This window comes from Pongo abelii, chromosome 10 (assembly GCF_028885655.2).
Source record: "Pongo abelii isolate AG06213 chromosome 10, NHGRI_mPonAbe1-v2.0_pri, whole genome shotgun sequence".
In the NCBI taxonomy this organism is placed as follows: domain Eukaryota; kingdom Metazoa; phylum Chordata; class Mammalia; order Primates; family Hominidae; genus Pongo; species Pongo abelii.
Window position 1 is genome coordinate 84,446,669 of NC_071995.2, and position 18,928 is coordinate 84,465,596.

General features: G+C 34.3%; 1 protein-coding gene across 5 annotated transcripts in view; it reads right to left on the minus strand.

The window, feature by feature from the left end:
• The window catches only part of MGAT4C (MGAT4 family member C), a 480,138-nt gene that overhangs the window by 159,099 nt on the left and 302,111 nt on the right, over positions 1 to 18,928 (minus strand). The window contains exons 4-5 of one of the 5 annotated variants that reach the window (XR_010135807.1): positions 18,719 to 18,768; positions 15,267 to 16,779 (exon numbers count right to left, since the gene is read on the minus strand). The exons of 3 other annotated variants lie outside the window; for them this stretch is intronic. The gene's annotated coding sequence lies outside the window, so the exon portion shown is untranslated. Of the gene's footprint in view, positions 1 to 15,266; positions 16,780 to 18,718; positions 18,769 to 18,928 lie in introns of those variants that run through there. One more of the 5 variants, XR_010135806.1, reaches the window with a different exon arrangement.

Below are 18,928 nucleotides of genomic sequence, written 5' to 3' on the forward strand. Positions count from 1 at the left end.
AGCTGGCAGCTCACCACCTGCTGTGTGACCCAGTTCCAAACAGGCCACTAACCGGTATAGATCAGTGGCACAGGGGTTAGGGACCCCTGGTATAGCCCACTACATACCTAGGCTATATGGTATAGTCTGTTGCTCCTAGGCTACAAACCTGTACAGTGTGTTACTGTACTAAACAGTGTAGACAGTTTTAACACAGTGGTAAGTATTTGTGTATCCAAACATATCTAAACACAGAAAAGGTACAATAAAAGTATGATATAAAAAATTAAAAAATGGCTCAGCTGTTTGGGCACTTATCATAAATTAACTTAGTAGGACTGGAAGTTGCTCTGAGTGACTAGTGAGTAAATGTGAAGCCCTAGGATATTACTGTCCACTACTGCAGACTTCATAAGTGCTATACACTTAGGCTATGCTATATTTATAAAAAATAATATTCTTTCTTCAATAATAGATAATTACTTCAACTTACCTTATAAACATTTTAATTGTTTTTAATTTTTTGGCTCTTTTATAATGACACTTAGCTGAAAACACAACCACATTATGCAGCTTTACAAAAATATTTTCTTCATATTCTTATTCTATAAGCTTTTTTATATTTTTAATTTTTTAATGTTTTTACTCTGTAAACATTTTGTTAAAAACTAAGACAAAGACACACAGATTAGCCTAGTATGAAACAGGGTCAGGATCATCTACACAGTGTTTTCCAGCTCCACATCTTGTCCCCTGGAAGGTCTTTGGGGCAGTAACACAAACGGAGCTGTCATCTCCTATGGGAACAATTCCTTCTTTTCTAATACCTCCTGAAGGATATGCCAGAGACTGTTTCACAGTTAGCTTTTTAAAAAAATAAGTAGTACACTCTAAAATAATGCTTAAAAGTATAGTATAGTAAATACATAAACCAGTAACACAATCGTTCTTTAGCATTATCAAGTATTCTGCACTGTACATAACTCTATGTGCTATATTTTCAAATGACAGGCAGTGCAGTATATTTGTTTCCACCATTATCATCGCCGACACATGAGGAATGTTGTCGTTCTGACAGCTAAGACTTGATTAGGCGACAGGAATTTCTGAGTTCCATTATAATCTTATGGGATCACTTTCATACATGCCGTCCTTTGTTGACTGAAATATTATGCAACACATGATAACATGGTTTGGCTCTGTGTCCCCACCCAAATCTCACCTTGAATTGTACTCCCATAATTCCTATGTGTTGTGGGAGGGACCTGGTGGGAAATAATTTGAATCATGGGGGCAGTTTTCCCCATACTGTTCTCGTGGTAGTGAATAAATCTCACGAGATCTGATGGGTTCATCAGGGGTTTCTGCTTTTGCATCTTCCTCATTTTCTCTTGCTGCCACCATGTAAGAAGTGCCTTTCACCTCCTGCCACGATTCTGAGGTCTCCCCAGCCATGTGGAACTGTAAGTCCCATTCAACCTCTTTTTCTTCCCAGTCTTGGGTATGTCTTTATCACCAGTGAGAAAACAGACTAATACACATGACTACATATATATCAAAATACCTGGATCTGTGTTCAAAGAGTAAGTGATAAAGAAGGAAAATGCAGCTCAATAAGCTACACAAGACCAAAATAACACAATATTTTCTTCAAAATATGAGCCAGAGTTTAGTACTTCTGCTGCATTTAATAAAGTATTATGGGTTTTTCCAACATTATATTTTTAGAATTTTTATAGATTCAGGTCTTAGGTTTAAGCCCTTAATCCATCTTGAGTTGATTTTTGTATAAGGTGAGAGATGAGGAACCAGTTTGATTCTCCCACATGTGGCTAGCCAATTACTCAACATCATTTTTGAAAAGGGTGTCCTTTCCCCACTTTGGCTTTTTGTTTGCTTTGTCGAAGATCAGTTGGCTGTAAGTATTTGGGTTTACTTCCAGGTTCTCTATTATGTTCCATTGGTCTATATGCGTACATTCACCTCTGAGCAAGAGGTGAATGGGATATGCTGACTGACTTTGGTGCAGAATAATTAAGGAATCAGAGAGACTGAGGGGTTGAGGAGGAATTATTTAATTATTTAGGTGCACCGACTCAGTCGGATTAACATCCAAAGGACTGAGCCCCAAATAAAGAGTCAAGCTACCTTTTAAGCATTTCGTGGGGTGGGGGGAGATCTGTGCAGGGGCAAGCGTATTACAGAAGCGAGAAACAAAGACAGTTATTCAATTAAGACATGCATTACATTATTTCTTACTTTTCAAAGGAACAACATGTTTTACAACTTGAGATTATCTGTCTAGTGACCTTGCAGCTGCACAGCTAGAGAAACAGAGTCTTCACAATGCTTGGGAAAGGGAGAAATAAGGCCCTCTAGCCACAGAGAGAAAAACAGGGAGTTAATTTTAAAGGACTCCAGCCTTTTTCTCTTCCTCAAGGAGAATTGGGTTTGCTTACATACAACTGAGTTTTTACTTACACAGTCTTTAATTTCTTTTAATTCCTGTTCCAACTTAAGCAAATCAGTCTACCCCTACAACATAAAGCACATGCACTGTGTGAAAAATGTCTGAGACACTCTGGAATTGGGATACTTTTACTAAGAGATAGAGGGCATTAAGTCTGAGGAGTGATGAAAGCTGGTTATGTAGGATGTCATTAAGTTAAAGTTTTTAAACAAGTATCTATGATTGCCTATAGTGATGGAATTATATTCCCTGAAAAGCAGATAAATGATTTTGTTTTATTTTTACAGCCCAAAGGATAGCTGACACATGAGCCTGTGGGTTTTTAAACAAATAATTTTCATCAAAAATGTAAACACTTAAATGTAGTCTTATAAAAGATTCATTTCTTTGACAATGTTGGTTAGTACTGACTAATCAACATTAAAGATTGTTATCACAAAAATAAAGAAAATACCCCACATAAATCCATATTGAATATGAAATATAAGAAATGTGAGAATGATTATTTCCATGCCAAATGTAATAAAATGGCTCACAATACAATTTTAGAAGGATAAGCAACATATGTTTTGGAATTCTGATTTTTTAGGGTAACTATATCTAAGAAAAATAATATCTGTATTTTATAAAAAGTAGATAATATAAGGCAATGCTTTTCTAATTCAATACAAATGGCTGACTTGAACATGATATCTGAATAAGAAAATTCTCTAGTGTTGCTTTTCTTCTTTATTAAGAAAGCTGATACAAATTCATATGTACAAAGAGTAAATATAAGATTAACATATTAATTTAGACTCCAGCAGAAGTAATGTTTTTGATGATTTTTTTTTCTGAAATAGGTATGAGCTTATAATAATACATCCATTACATAATCTTAAAAATTTATATTGGTATCTGGATTCAATATTTATTTTAAATTTATAAATTTTCAGTAAACCTGGTCAAAATATTCCTCACCTGAATTAAACTTACCACTGAGCTAAAACCATATTGTATTTAGTTTGAATATATGCTGATGCACAATACTACCTAACCATTATAATTATTCTTACTCTCACCACCGTCACCACCATATCTCTATTATCATTATTATTACTAGTAGTATTTCTACTATAATGTTTACTACCTTTGCTGAAACTATTAAAACTGTTATTATATAATAACTAATTCATACTTTATGTTAGTTCATCAGTGATAGAACTATAGTGAAAACATCTCTCAAGTTTTCCAGACCTTAACGTTAAAAAGCACAGCATTTGAAATTGACAGATCATGCCAATTACTAGTCATACGGCTTTGGACAATAATTTATTCTCTCTGAACCTCAGTTAATTCCTCCATAAAATGTGATAATAATATCTATCTCTTAGTCTATTGAAAAATAGTACAATAATGTATATAGAATATATGGATCTAGAAGCTGATAGTATATGTAATATTCTGAGGATCAATAAATACTAATTCATTTCTGATCCAGGCAAATGACCCTTATCTTTCTGTCCTTGTTTTAAGATGTTCTTCATAGGGTGAGTTTTCTATTGCTCTCAAAATTTCATATACTCATGTTTGGACATTCTCTAGGTCCATTATACATTTCTTGAAGTACAAGGTTCTGAATAATAGCTGATACACATGATCTACAATGGGGTATTTTGCAGTAATTAAAAGTGATGCTGAATTTGGCATTTATTCTTTTATTTTGTATAAATTTTTTATTTCAATAGAGATTATTTTTCATTGTCTTGAGAAAAATGTGCTAAAGTATTTTAATGAATTTTTATTGGCTTTATGTCATTAGTCAGACTTTGATGTTTATCTTATGAGACCCTTAATTCTTTTATGATAATTTACTGATAATCAAGATAGTAGTATCAAAGTAAGGAGGTGATTCATAAAAACTGATTTTTTTTTTAGCCTGCACAATACAACCATTAAGAAAATCTTCTATTTAATTTGTAAAAATAAGCTGCTTGGGCTGTATATTATATAACTAAAATCTTGGCTACATTATTATAGCAGCCATAATTAATAGTCTTCCTCAAATATAAACTATTGTGTGGCCCATTTAATTCAATTGTAAGAATCAAACTGACTAGTACATTTTTAAAAGTAAGAATAGATAACACTAAAGGCAGTAAAATTATAAATGACACAAGTGAATAAAATGAAAAATTCCATAATTTTTTTTGATGGTAAGAATTTAGTCTCTCTCTGGACAGCTTTCAACACCAAGTTTTTTTAGGATCTCCCAGTCTGCGGAAGTTTGTACATATTTATTCTCATGCCGAAATTAAAAACAAAAATCTCTTTGTCTTGAAATTAACATGAATGTATTCAATGAGTACTCAATAAATACTTTCTGATTTTCTGTCTGAAACATTTGAAATATTTTCTTTATTTGGAAGCAAATATAATATGTGACTTATAACAGAATGGAATGAGCAGTTACATACCAAGGAGAATATGAACTTTCCTTTTTCAATATAAATTGACTCTAAAATTCAACAGCGTTTAGATGATTCTCTTTTGTTTGCCTGAATTTTTCTATTGAGCTTATGACTTAGAATAATTCTTCCTTTCATCACTTCTTCCACAATCTTATGAAATTATAAAACAATTACACTATTTGTAGAAACTTTCTTGTAATTAAAACACAAGTGAAAAACTGACGGCCGGACGCGGTGGCTCACACCTGTAATCCCAGCACTTTGGGAGGCCAAGGCGGGCAGATCACGAGGTCAGGAGATCAAGACCATCCTGGCTAACACGATGAAACCCCGTCTCTACTAAAAATACAAAAATTAGCTGGGCGTGGTGGCGGATGCCTGTAGTCCCAGCTACTCAGGAGGCTGAGGCAGGAGTATGGCATGAACCCAGGAGGCAGAGCTTGCTGTGAGCAGAGATGGTGCCACTGCGCTCCAGCCTGGGCGACAGAGTGAGACTCCATCTCAAAAAAAAAAAGAAAAACTGACAGTAGGGTTAAATGTTATTATTTCTCAAAAGGATCCCAAATTGATATGTCAAATTAAATCAAAGTACACATTTACTTCTAAACATGGCACCATTCATTTTTTCATTATATTGATGGATTCAGTTTCTTTACTGAGTCTACATATTTTCTTAGTTCAGAAACAAACTGACTTGTTCTTTATATTACTCTCCTTGGGAGAAACATCTGCTAACTATTTGAGACTTAAGTATTTTCCTGTGTCTAGAAGAAGTACCTTTGTTATTGCTTTGTTTCATACCCATATTTGCATAATTTTGTTCAAGAAAAGTATACTTTCTTTTCCAATTACTACCTATTAGAAAAGTTATTAGAAAAATAAGCAGATAATATGTACTTAGAAAGTACATGTTGAGTAATTTGCTCATTTATATTTGATTAGATTGCTCTTTAATTGTATCTGGGAAGGTTTAGAGCAGAGTGAGAGAGAAACAAATACTTAAGCATTGCAGAAGCCTGCCACACATCAAAAGCACTTCACTTCTTAAATGTGAGTATCCTTATTTGAAATGACAACTTTGTTACTTGTCTTGCCTTATAAGCTTTTGGAAGCGTTTTAGAGTAAATGAGTTTTTTGATAAAGCACTGCAAATTTAAGATCAGTTTGATAATTTTCTCCAATTTAAAATGTACAATAAAAGATGGACAGCTTATCTTTTATAAAGATTCCCTAAAAGCTCTAAATACAATCAGGGTTACTTCACTGGATTAATAACAGAATTAAGTCAGCATTTATTACACTAACTTCCTACACTTACTATAATGCAGGTTATTACCTGTGGTAACTTCTTTTCTAATAAATGGATTCAAAATCCTTATATGTAAAGACCCAAGGAGCTGCAATTTACAATGAAAAACAGTTTGATGCCTAATAAATCTCCTTTAATAAGCATTCAGTTAAGTAAAAGTATTAAAATTTTGGTGAAAATATCCGTAAGAATTTATTCATGACTTTGCAATAGACCTTTTGGATGACACATATTCAATTAGGGAAAAACAAGATGAAACAAAAACAAAGTAATCATCTTATTCCATGGAGAACTTAGAAATATGCAATTTAGTTGCTAAATTTAGGGTTTATTTCAAGAAATTAGGTATTAATGGGACGTATCTCAAAATAATAAGAGCTATCTATGACAAACCCACAGCCAATATCATACTGAATGGGCAAAAACTGGAAGCATTCCCTTTGAAAACTGGCACAAGACAGGGATGCCCTCTCTCACCACTCCTATTCAACATAGTGTTGGAAGTTCTGGCCAGGGCAATTAGGCAGGAGAAGGAAATAATAGGTATTCAATTAGGAAAAGAGGAACTCAAATTGTCCCTGTTTGCAGACGACATGATTGTATATCTAGAAAACCCCATCGTCTCAGCCCAAAATCTCCTTAAGCTGATAAGCAACTTCAGCACAGTCTCAGGATACAAAATCAATGTACAAAAATCACAGGCATTCTTATACACCAGCAACAGACAAACAGAGAGCCAAATCATGAGTGAACTCCCATTCACAATTGCTTTAAAGAGAATAAAATACCTAGGAATCCAACTTACAAGGGACATGAAGGACCTCTTCAAGGAGAACTACAAACCACTGCTCAAGGAAATAAAAGAGGATACAAACAAGTGGAAGTACATTCCATGCTCATGGGTAGGAAGAATCAATATCGTGAAAATGGCCATACTGCCCAAGGTAATTTACAGATTCAATGCCATCCCCATCAAGCTACCAATGACTTTCTTCACAGAATTGGAAAAAACTACTTTAAAGTTCATATGGAACCAAAAAAGAGCCCACATCGCCAAGTCAATCCTAAGCCAAAAGAACAAAGCTGGAGGCATCACGCTACCTGACTTCAAACTATACTACAAGGCCACAGTAACCAAAACAGCATGGTACTGGTACCAAAACAGAGATATAGATCAATGGAACAGAACAGAGCCCTCAGAAATAATGCCACATATCTACAACTATCTGATCTTTGACAAACCTGAGAAAAACAAGCAATGGGGAAAGGATTCCCTATTTAATAAATGGTGCTGGGAAAACTGGCTAGCCATATGTAGAAAGCTGAAACTGGATCCCTTCCTTACACCTTATACAAAAATCAATTCGAGATGGATTAAAGACTTAAACGTTAGACCTAAAACCATAAAAACCCTAGAAGAAAACCTAGGTATTACCATTCAGGACATAGGCATGGGCAAGGACTTCATGTCTAAAACACCAAAAGCAATGGCAACAAAAGCCAACATTGACAAATGGGATCTAATTAAACTCAAGAGCTTCTGCACAGCAAAAGAAACTACCATCAGAGTGAATAGGCAACCTACAAAATGGGAGAAAAATTTCCCAACCTACTCATCTGACAAAGGGCTAATATCCAGCATCTACAATGAACTCAAACAAATTTACAAGAAAAAAACAAACAACCCCATCAAAAAGTGGGCGAAGGACATGAACAGACACTTCTCAAAAGAAGACATTTATGCAGCCAAAAAACACATGAAAAAATGCTCACCATCACTGGCCATCAGAGAAATGCAAATCAAAACCACAATGAGATACCATGTCACACCAGTTAGAATGGCAATCATTAAAAAGTCAGGAAACAACAGGTGCTGGAGAGGATGTGGAGAAATAGGAACACTTTTACACTGTTGGTGGGACTGTAAACTAGTTCAACCATTGTGGAAGTCAGTGTGGCGATTCCTCAGGGATCTAGAACTAGAAATACCATTTGACCCAGCCATCCCATTACTGGGTATATACCCAAAGGACTATAAATCATGCTGCTATAAAGACACATGCACACGTATGTTTATTGTGGCACTATTCACAATAGCAAAGACTTGGAACCAACCCAAATGTCCAACAATGATAGACTGGATTAAGAAAATGTGGCACATATACACCATGGAATACTATGCAGCCATAAAAAATGATAAGTTCATGTCCTTTGTAGGGACATGGATGAAATTGGAAATCATCATTTTCAGTAAACTATCGCAAGAACAAAAAACCAAACACCGCATATTCCCACTCATAGGTGGGAATTGAACAATGAGAACACATGCACACAGGAAGGGGAACATCACACTCTGGGGACTGTTGTGGGGTGGGGGTAGAAGGGAGGGATAGTATTGGGAGATATACCTAATGCTAGATGACGAGTTAGTGGGTGCAGCGCACCAGCATGGCACATGTATACATATGTAACTAACCTGCACATTGCGCACATGTACCCTAAAACCTAAAGTATAATAATAAATAAATAAATAAATAAATAAAACAATTGGGAAACTAATGGAAAAGAAAATCATACTGACAACAGTGATAAAAATTCTAAGGTAACTAATACTAAATTTATAAATTCAAAAACAAAAAGAAGATTTTATTCCTAATTTTACGTCACTATAACAATAACTAAAAATACTAAAAAGTTCAAATGCTACATTTGCATTTTTTATTTTTCTTGAATTCAAGAAGAAAAACAGCATATAATTAATCACATTAATTCTAGTTATGTGTTTTACAATTCTATATTACTCATAAATCGTGACCATTTTTGTTTTCAGTTATGATAGCCACTTAGTTAGACTCAAATAATGTTTTCTAAGAGTCTTGTCTAAATAATTCACAAACAGGATCCACAAGTTCCAAAATGTAATGTTTTATTTGATTAACCAGTAATTTTTAGTCCTCATTTTTGCTTGGACATAACTTTGTGAAGAATATTATAGGACTATATAAATTTCTTACTATCTATATTCACTTCAAAATTTTAGCTAATACAGATTTCATGTTCTTGTTTCTTGCAGAATCTCCCTCCCCAACCCCATTATAAAAAGGTTTGTTTGGAAAAAGAAATATATTTTTGATATGGTGTGGTTTTTGTTGTAAGTAGGGTTTATAAATTTAAGGACCACCCTTCATCCACCAATTTTTAATTTAATCATGGGTTTCTTGTGCCTGATAGCAACATAACCCATTTTTCTATTTTTTTCCTTTGTCACCCTCACTAATGAAACCGGTAATAGTCCTGAACCCCATGCCGTTTTGTCATGTAGTTACAGCTTGTCCTTTTATAAAAGAAAATTAGAAAACTGCTGAGTGTTATAGATATTAATGGTTGTTAGAAAAGCATAATAAAAGCCTCTCTTTCTGGAGCATTGCTAAGCTTTTATGTCATTATTCATGAGTGACTAATGCATTCAAAGAAGAGTGCTGATCTCTAAGGCTGGGATGATGAACAGTGGAGAGGGACAGAATGGCGAAGAGAAAGTCATTTGTCATATGTGAAGATTTAATAACAGGCTTGCCTACAATGAGATATTTCAGCTGAACTTAGAAAAAGAAACTTTTCTTACATATGAGGTTATTATTCATGGTATTTCAAATCACCAGGAAAAAATCTATAGGATACCTTTGTTTAAATGAATATTTTTCAGGAACACACACAACCCCCAAATTCAGAAAGTAATAGTGTCTTATGAAATGCCATCAAACTATATCTGTTTTATTTCTTTTATCATACCATATCACATATATATTGCTCAATTTGTGGGTAGTTAAAAGAATCATAAATAGAGCGTCTGGATTTGTTGGTGTTCTTTGATTATAAGCAATGAAAACAAACTCAGGGTTTATATAAAACGTGAGTTTATTAGAAGGATATAGAGTAGCTTTTGAAATCCTAGGAAAGTCTGAAGATCAAGAAGGACAGGATCAAAGACGTTTCTAGAAGTATGGTAGGAGGAACTAATGGGCAGTCTTATCAGGGTAATGCCATTAGTAAAAATCACCTCCTAACATTTTTGTTTTAAATGTTTTCCAGTTCAAATTTCAAATTCCAAAGAGAGACAGCCATATGACTATCAGGGGAGAGTATGTGCATGATCTTATTTGTAAGGTTTCAGGCAAAGGCTGGATGGTGTAATTACACAAGCAAATATTGAGGTAGTATTACTTAAAAAAGGAAGGGGGCAGACAAGATAAACGCTGGGAAGATAAAAGGATAGTTATGAACTATACCTGCCTTCTGGATATCTCTCAGGTCTATTTATTTTCTTTTTCTGCAACAAATACAAAATTATAGTGACCATTTACAGTGTCCTAAACTACATGCTTTCCTGTGACACTGATTAGAATCTGTCCCTTAGAGAATGTCAGCATCATCTTTGATTTAGCAGCAACTTAATGTCGTATAGAAGTGTAACAACTTATCAACTGCAGGATAAAATATGTTTTTCAGATTAAGGTGATCAATAACCTCTAATTCCAAACACATTATTGCTAAATTAAGATGCATGTGAAATCTGGATACAAGTTAACTACTAATTAATTCATTGTGACTCACTTGGCTTAGGGATACAGTTTAACCATGGAAAGATAAGAGAAGAAAACAATTTTGTTCATTTGGACTAAAACTGTAGTTTTGGTTTCTTCAGAACAATTCAAGAATTTATATTATTATTGGAGAATTATTTTTTGCTTCATTGTCTCATAGATTAGTAATACACAAAGGGAATTTGATTTTGCAAACATTATTGTTTAAAACATCAATAAATATATCCATAAAATAATCACTCTATTAGTCTGTTAGATAGATCAGTCATCCATTAATTCAACGAAGAATTATTGAGTCTTTTATGTTCTAAGAAATGTTCTAAAAACAGGGGCTCTATTTGGTGGGAAAAACAAAAGGAAACAAAATAAAACTCTGTCTTCATGTAGCTTACATTCTACTGGAAATATACAAGATAAATATACCCATGAATATATAACAAAATACCAGCTAGTTGCATGTGCTATGAAGAAAAAAGAAAGCATGGAGATGGAGAATAATGGAGGTGGGGGTGGTGACATGGAGGACAAATATTTTAGATAGAGTGGTTAGGAAGGGCATCTTTAAGTGTGTCCTTTGAATAGAGATGACAATAAGATTAGACAAGTAGTTACATCACGATGATATTATGCAATGTTAAAGAGCTGGTCAATTAACATCTGATAGGGTTTCGTTATTCTTTAAATGTTATATTACTCAAGATTCCATCAGTTATTTCTTTTCCTCCCTTGTAAACATTTCCTACATTCTCTTATCCACTCATATCTTTTTTTTTTTTTTTTTTGAGATGGAGTTTCGCTCTTGTCATCCAGTCCGGAGTGCAATAGCGTGATCTCAGCTCACTGCAACCTCCGCCTCCCAGGTTCAAGTGATTTCCTGCCTCAGCCTCCAAAGTAGCTGGAATTACAGGCACACACTACCACGCCTGGCTAATTTTTGTATTTTTAGTAGAGATGAGGTTTCACCCTGTTGGCCAGGCTGGTCTCGAATTCCTAACCTTGTGATCTGCCCACTTCAGCCTCCCAAAGTGCTGGGATTACAGGCATGAGCCGCCGTGCCTGGCTCACTCATATTTTTGACTATAAAAATATGATAAGATTATTATATGCAAAATCCTATCTGGTGTCCTGAGCTCCATTACAGACTTCAGACTTCAACTGTTTAGTGTCTGTCAGGATACCAGAATGTCCCAGAGTCACCTTATATACATTCTTTCCAAGTCGAAATGAATTATTTTCAGCATCCCATTCATATTCCTTTCTTAACTCAGTAACCACATATAGAAACCTACAGCCATTCTTGACTACTTTTTCCTCATGGAAATATAAGACTCAATTTATTTTGCATCTTAAATATTTCATAAATAAAAAAACTACTTCTGTTCATTCTGACTACCCTCATCCTTTATGATTGATTACTTGCACTTTTGCAACAGCTTCCCATATATTTTCCTAGCCTTCAATTAAATATCCGCATCTGTCCTTCTACTGACCTTGAGATAATTGTATATATGACTTTGTCAGGCTCCTTCTTAAAACCATTCAGTGACTCTTATTGCCTAAACTCCAAGCTCCTTATAAAACATTACTTCTTATATAATCAGTCCTAAGTTTAAACAAGCCCTTTGATTAAATCTAATAAATTCTTATCAGTTCTTTACTCACCTTATACTCTCAAGAAAATTATTTAGCAAAATCGATCATGTCTAGGAACTCTCTTTGGATTCTGTGATGCCATATTTTGCAGACATTTGTAGGTGCTATGGCCAGATTCCTTCTGATTACTTTTATCATATCTGCATACCTATTCTCCCCTCCTATGAAACTTGCTTCTAACTTCCTGCATTTGCAGTTAAATTTTAAGGACTGCCTACAGGCAACTGTGACCCTTTTGCAGAGAACAGACAGTATGTGGGAGCCAATAACCACATGGAGCTGACTTCGGCAAATACCCTATGAGAGTATAAAAGTTCAGCTCATTTGCATGGAGTTGGGAAAAATTCTGAGGAGCATTTTACCCTTCAGGTCTTGCCTAAGGAAGCAGGCTACAGTTGGGATTTTCCCAATAATCACACACTTACATGGTTTCTTCCTCTTCCCTACTCCCTTACCAGTTTCTCCAGGAATACTTTTCAATAAATCACCAGAATGTGAATCACGTTCTGAAAGGCCTGCTTCTGAAGACATGACTTAATACTCCACTGTATCCTGTTTCCTTTATCTTGCCTGGCTCCTCTTCCTTGCTTTCCACTACCAGCTTTTCCTTCTTCATCCAACATACAAATTCCTGAGTTCCTCAGCACTCAAACTCAGACTCATTTCTCATTGCACTCTACACCCCCTCCTTAGGCAATTTTGCCAATACCTATGACTAATGTTACAACCACTTTTTTTTTTCACTACCCTAGACTTTTCTTCTCAGGGTTAGACAATATACCTAACTGCCTCATCAGGATTCCCACTTGGATATCAGGCAACTCAAACTCAATGCATCTCAATGATCTAGCTCAACTCTCATTGTATATAACATATATATATTTCCATATATATCCATATATATATATATTTCCATATATATCCACATATATATTTCCATATATATGTCCATACATATATATTTCCATATATATATGTCCATACATATATGTTTCCATATATATATATGTCCATAGATATATGTTTCCATATATATATATGTCCATAGATATATGTTTCCATATATATGTCCATACATATATGTTTCCATATATATATGTCCATACATATATGTTTCCATATATATATGTCCATACATATGTTTCCATATATATATATGCCCATACATATATATTTCCATATATATATGCCCATACATATATATTTCCATATATATATGCCCATACATATATATTTCCATATATATATATGCCCATACATATATATTTCCATATATATACGCCCATACATACATATTTCCATATATATACATGTCCATACATACATATTTCCATATATATATATGTCCATACATATATATTTCCATATATATGTATGTCCATACATATATATTTCCATATATATGTCCATACATGTATATTTCCATATATATATGTCCATACATGTATATTTCCATATATATGTCCATACATGTATATTTCCATATATATATGTCCATACATGTATATTTCCATATATATGTGCATACATGTATATTTCCATATATATATGTCCATACATGTATATTTCCATATATATGTCCATACATGTATATTTCCATATATATGTCCACACATGTATATTTCCATATATATATGTCCACACATGTATATTTCCATATATATGTCCATACATGTATATTTCCATATATATGTCCATACATGTATATTTCCATATATGTCCATACATGTATATTTCCATATATATGTCCATACATGTATATTTCCATATATATGTCCATACATGTATATTTCCATATATATGTCCATACATGTATATTTCCATATATATGTCCATACATGTATATTTCCATATATATGTCCATACATATATTTCCATATATATGTCCATACATATATTTCCATATATATCCATATATATATATATAAAATACAAATCATCTGTATATTAGGTACTGACACTATGGAGGAAAATTAACAAGAGAACTGCTGGCTTAAGCGGGCATTCAGACTTGGAGGAGGAAGGTAGAAAGTTGTTTTGGACTAGTGTCAGGAAGAGAGGAACTTTCCTTATAAATTACCAGCCACAGACAGCCTGCCTTGTATCGAGAGGGGTGGAGAGGAACAGTTAGACAATAATACCCTGTGCAAGAGGATGTGGGGAGCAACAGCTGGAAGATCACGTGTGAAAGGCCACAATGGAAAATGCTGTGTCCTTCAGAGTCTCTCACAACATCATCTTCCCGGGTCCTCATGACTTCCCTCCATCTTGTTTGCCTCACCCTAGAGTAATTAACTATATTTCTACTGAATTTTTCTGATAATTTTCAAAACATTTTCTTTGCATCTAATCTTATCCTTCTATGATGTGTTTTACAGTGTTTTATTAACTATTTAAAAATTATAAAAATCATTAAAGGCTATAAAAGATAAGACTAACATGCCAAATGACTAATTTATCCAGCAGCTTAAGAAACCCCCTGGGTGCTTCTCTCTTTCCTCAGGCATGACCATTTTTGTGACTTTTAGTTTCATCAGTCATTCCCTTGATTTCCCTAAAATTTTATCATTTATGTCTGTATCCCTAAAATATATTATTTTTCCTATATGTTTAAAAGACTTAACTATAAAATAATACTGTATGTATTCTTCTATGACAACTTTTTTCACTCAAAATTATGTTCCTTATCTTCATATATGTTATATAAATCTTTTTAAAAAATTTTCACTGATGTATAATATTTCATTATATAAGTAAAATATAACTTATTTACCCGTTCCAATGTTGATGGGTATTTGGGAGCTTTTAGATTTCTAAAGATTAACTTAATAACTAACATGAATCATTAATTAATTTACAATTATAAAAAGGCATTTCAATGAAAATGTATATATATGCTTTCTGATATACAAATGTAAGAGTTTCTTCAAATACTTAAGAATAGAAAAAACAGTTCTTTGAGGATGTGACTTAAGCTTTATTAGACAATGCCAAATAATTTTCCACAGCATTTGTACCAACTTTATATTCGTAATCCTACCTGCAGTGCATGAGAATTTTATCTGCTCTGCATTTGCATTAAGAGTAATCCATTCCTCATCCAGCAGTTACTATGACCTTTTACAAATACAAATCTGATTAAGTCACCCAAACCTTGCCTAAAAGCCTTTAATGGTTTCTCAATGATCCTAAAATAAATTCTAAAAGTTTAACATTGTTGAAGGATTCTTTTTGCCCTGACCTCTCCCTCATTTAGTATTTTATATCATTCTTCTTGCCTTCTATCTCTATACTGGCCTTAAATTTCTTTTTTCTGCCCCAAGGCCTTCATATGATAAACTTCTTCCTGGAACTCTTTAATTCTACCTGTTCCTCTGATTAACTTTTCTCCTTTAGTCATATATTAAATGTCATTACAGCAAGGAAGCTTTTCTGGACTCTTCAGAATTGATTAACTCCCCTCATATTGCTATAATTATACATTTTCTAAATATAACATTTATCTCTAAAATAATGAAGAAACAATTGTGGTTTAAAATGTGCCCCTATGTCCTTTGCAGGGACGTGAATGAAGCTGGAAACCATCATTCTCAGCAAACTAACAAAGGAACAGAAAACCAAACACGGCATGTTCTCACTGCATTATCTCTTATAAGTGAGAGCTGAACAATGAGAACATGTGGACACAGGGAGGAGAACGTCACACACCGGGGCCTGTCGGGGGGTGGGGGGTTAGAGGAGGGATAGCATTAGGAGAAATACCTAGTGTAGATGATGGGTTGATGGGTGCAGCAAACCACCGTGGTACATGTATACCTATGTAACCTGCACTTTCTGCACATGTACCCGAGAACTTAAAGTATAATAAAAATAAAATAAAATAAAATAGTATGTGCCCCCTACTAACCTTCACGTTCAATAGGTTCAATCATAGTTTCTTGTTCTGTGTTGTTCACAAATTTATTTAGAGCAACTAGAAAGTACTTGACAAATAGTCAATGTTCATTATACCTGCTGAATGAGAATGACTAATCTCCTCAACACATACACAGTATAGTTTATATTAATTTTCATTCTAGAAGAGATACATTTTTAGTCAACTCATAGTTATGTTATTTTTTTACTTTGAATACTCCCAACTTCCAAGTGAGTGGTGTGCTTTTCCATGCCATTGACGCCATGATCTTCTTTGACCAATGAAACGTGCAGGGTGTCATGAAATCAGAAAGGTGAAAAGTGCTCATTCTTTTAGGTGTGCCTTATTTCCTTCCACTGGTACCATAAGAGAGGAACATAGTTGAGCTACCTTGCTGGTCTCTGAAAAATAAGTGTCACATAGACAAGTGTAGATAAGCCAAATACCATCTGATCGACAAATTCAGAGATAAATACTTCTTTCTGAACACCTCTGAGATTTGGTGGTTATTTGTAGACAGGAAAAGTTAACACACAGAGTAGATAAATTTTTACAAAGGATACATTCTTAGAAGACACAAGTTTAACAGAGACAAGTTTCTCAAGGAATTATCAATAAAATAAAGTGAATTCAATTTAAGTTGAAATATAAATAAATAGCTGCTCAAATCCATTTTTTCAAAATAACTTAGATGAAAATGAAATACAAAGTTAAACACTGGAAAATTTGAGTGAAGAACTTCTTGATTTTAAACCGGTTGTAAGCCTTTTATCACATAAATCTTTTCATGTGTCTAGGCATAAAACAGTAAGGATCATGGCTGTCATCAGCTATGAATGACAATTTACCTTACTATTGTATGGGCCAGCTTTAAACTGAACACTTTCTATTAGCTGTACAGAAAGGGTTTTGTAATCTTTTCTTGGAATGACCTCTATTTTTCAAAGCTGAAATATAAAATGCTATTAACCAATTACCAGCTATACCTAATGTTCAAGTTTAGCTTTTTAGTCATAAAGAAAAAAAGCTTTTTAAGTTTCAGAGGCAGTGAGTATATCCTAACTAAAAGCATATAATTTAACTCATGTAGATTATACAATTCAAGTGCAATTTATACCCGCTAAGGCTACTCCTGGTGGCTTCAGCAACTGGAAATATCTCTAACCTTATAGGCCAAGAAGAGACCCGACAAAAGGAAGCCTTTTACTTCATGCCAGTGTAAGCTTGATGTCAGAATTTTCTACCTTTATTAGGAGAATTAGTGTCCTTTTCTTACAGGGGAGTGGTCTTATGTTAGGATCCAAACAACACTAATATGAGGAAACAGTGATTCTACGGAAGCCTCATCAACTTTGTTACTGACTCCCCTGGCTTTAGTCAGTCCTACTAAGGACAAACCTCTGACTTCAGTTAAGCAAGTCTGATTCTCTCTTGAAAACTGAGCATTGAAATTCAGGTTTAGCTAATTTGATCTATGGTTTATGCCCAGAATTTAGGTGATGTAAACAGGAAGGGGGTCACGTGGATGTGAAGAGAGAAAGTGAGGCCACACAGAGAGATGAAAATCAAGCCAATAGAGCACACATGTGCAGGTTAAAGATAGAGCTTCCTGCCTAGGTCCTCAAGAGCTGTCAATTCCATTTTCTCCCTCGTCAAGAGGTTAGTGTACCCATGTTTATTTTCAGGTAGTTAAAGCGAGGTAAGAACTCAGATCTCTGGGTTGCTCATTTTCCTGTCAAACTTAGCTATGATCAAATGAGATATTTTACATCAGAATCTAATATCTGTAATCTCAGCAATCAGCTACTAGGAAATGTCTCAGTATATACCAATCCTGCTTTCTCTCATTTTCATAGCTGTAGTTCTGTGCAAAATCTAATCCTTTACAGCTGAATAGCTGAATATATAGTAGGGGATTGTTTACATATTTATATTATATATTTAGATATTGGTGGTTACAATAACTACATAGGTAGGGATGGAGAGAGGCATTGTGGTCCATTCTTTTTTTGTGTGGAGGGTTGGGGGTTGTTGAGGCTTTAGTTGGGCTTTTCTTATTTATAACCAAAATATATTACTGTGGATTGAGTTGTGTCCCTCTCAAAATTCATGTTGAAGCTCTAACCACCAATGCAACTGTACTTGGTGATAGATCTTATAAGGAGGTAATTAAGTTAAATGAGGTCAGAAATGTGGGGACCTCATTCAAAAGGATTAATGTCCCCTTATAAGAAGAGGCTCCAGAGAATCCGCTTATTGTCTTCACACTCCCACAAATGAAAGCTGTGTAAGAAAACTGCCAAAGAGCAATTGTCTATGAGCCAGAAACAGAACCCTTACCAGAAACTAAATTTGTTGGCACCTTAATCACGGCCTTTCAGCCTCCAGAACTGTAAGAAAGAAATTTGTGTTGGTTAAGCCACCCAGTTTATGGTATTTTTATATAGCAGTGAATCCCATGCCTGAGGGGGACCAATATTTCCCTGGGATCCTCCAAATTTCTACATAGTGAAGCCAGATGACACAGCAACTTGTAAGTTGTCTTAGTTT